We start from the raw sequence: 1,834 nt of genomic DNA on the forward strand, positions 1-1,834 counted from the left end.
AAAATAAAATATATAAAAATTGAATTGACATTCTTATTATATATAAAATTTGTTAAAATTTATATATTTATATTTTTAACTAGGTTTGGGTAATTAATGAAAATACAAATAGTTTATATTTTCTTCAAAATAAGAATTGATTCAATGCTAATTTATATTTTTTTACTTTATAGTGAGATCTTTATTCCAATGATAGTTTAAAAGTGAAAATTATTTCCTACTTATTAAAATGGGAATTTTAATGGATATAAAAATACTAATAATCAAAATATATAATGGTGAGTGGAAAAATGTTTATGTATTAAGTTTGAATTTTAGAAGCAAAACTGACCACATATTTCTTGGGAAAAATCGAAAAGGGAAAAGGAAATGAAAGATGATATAAATCATGGGTTGACAACTAAACTTCATTGTAAACTTCCTTAAGAATAAGAAAGATGAATTTTATGTAAATACTATAAAATAAGGTTTGATCCTGTTTACGTGGATTTTGTAATTATTTCTTTGGAGAAAGATAAAATTTAATACAATTAGAATATTTTTGGAGATTTGATGTAATTACTAATTCTTTGATGGAATAAAGACTTCATTCTCTATTCCAAAATAAGAGTATTTCATTTACTTCTCTTCAATTGAAATATTATTTGTGGGGCTTAAAAACCATGAAAATACTAACCTCTATATTCAAATCAACAAATGATGTTTCTTTTATCTATGTAATAAATAAAAAACTAAAAATAAGAGAATTGTAGTCAGCTGATATAATTTCTCATTACATTTACCATAACTGCATTTTTGCATGCACCAGTGTTGCATTTGATTTTGCTCCGTTCCATCTGCAACTGCTGGTATTAATTCATCACTATTACATTACAAGTTAAAAAGTCAATAACCAGATTTAGCTCGTCTATGCAGTTTTTCATTCTAATTTATTAATGCTTTCTGTTGGGAATGCTTGAAATATGTTATTGTATTAGTCTCACATTGTCTAGTATTGAAATAAAGTAGGTAACCAATGTTATATATTGGACTCAGGTCCCTTGCTATAATGTGCACCAAATAGAAACACCTCATGGGAAGGTGGGCCCATGGGTGTGCTAGGGTTTGTAATCCTTATTCTATAATAATATCTTGGTAGCCGCTCAGCGCTCTCGGGGATGTAGGCATAATTGGCTGAATCCCGTTAACAAATTCTCTTGTTTCTTCTCTTATATTTATTTTATGTCTTTTATTTGATTTCTTATGGCCAATGCTATGCAACGATCACTTCCGCTGCACCAACAATTGGTATCAGAGCCAGGCTGGTAGATGACTCTTAACCCATACGTCAGATGAGTTGAAGGAGAAGGAAATAACTGTAGTTTGGGCGATGTATGTGTTGATCCAGAATCCCATAAGTTCATGTATTGGGTTAGGATCACGGTGGAGATAGAGACAGATGTGTTGAGTTAGATGCTGACAATATCGCTCTAGATGTTGAGAGAATATTCTCATTGAAGATGAGAAAGAGAATATCGTAATGGCGTGTATGAGACATCATAGTGAAAGATATTAATTGTTAGCATATCCATAAAAGCATAAGGGCGGTGACTGACTTTGATGTAGGGTGTGACATGGGCATTGGCTTGGATGCAAGGATATGACACAGATATTAGTTAGCATTGATGCAAGGTGTGTGTTGTGGTTATACTCCTTATGGTGGAGCATGATAGTTCTTTTGAACTAGGATTGTCGGAGTAGACAATGGTGGTAGCGGTTGAGGCTTTCCAAGGAAGAGTATGATTGTTGATGAACTTTTGTGTAAAGGTTCCAATATATCGAAAGACTTCCTAGC

This window comes from Lupinus angustifolius, chromosome LG11 (assembly GCF_001865875.1).
Source record: "Lupinus angustifolius cultivar Tanjil chromosome LG11, LupAngTanjil_v1.0, whole genome shotgun sequence".
NCBI classification, from domain to species: Eukaryota; Viridiplantae; Streptophyta; class Magnoliopsida; order Fabales; family Fabaceae; genus Lupinus; species Lupinus angustifolius.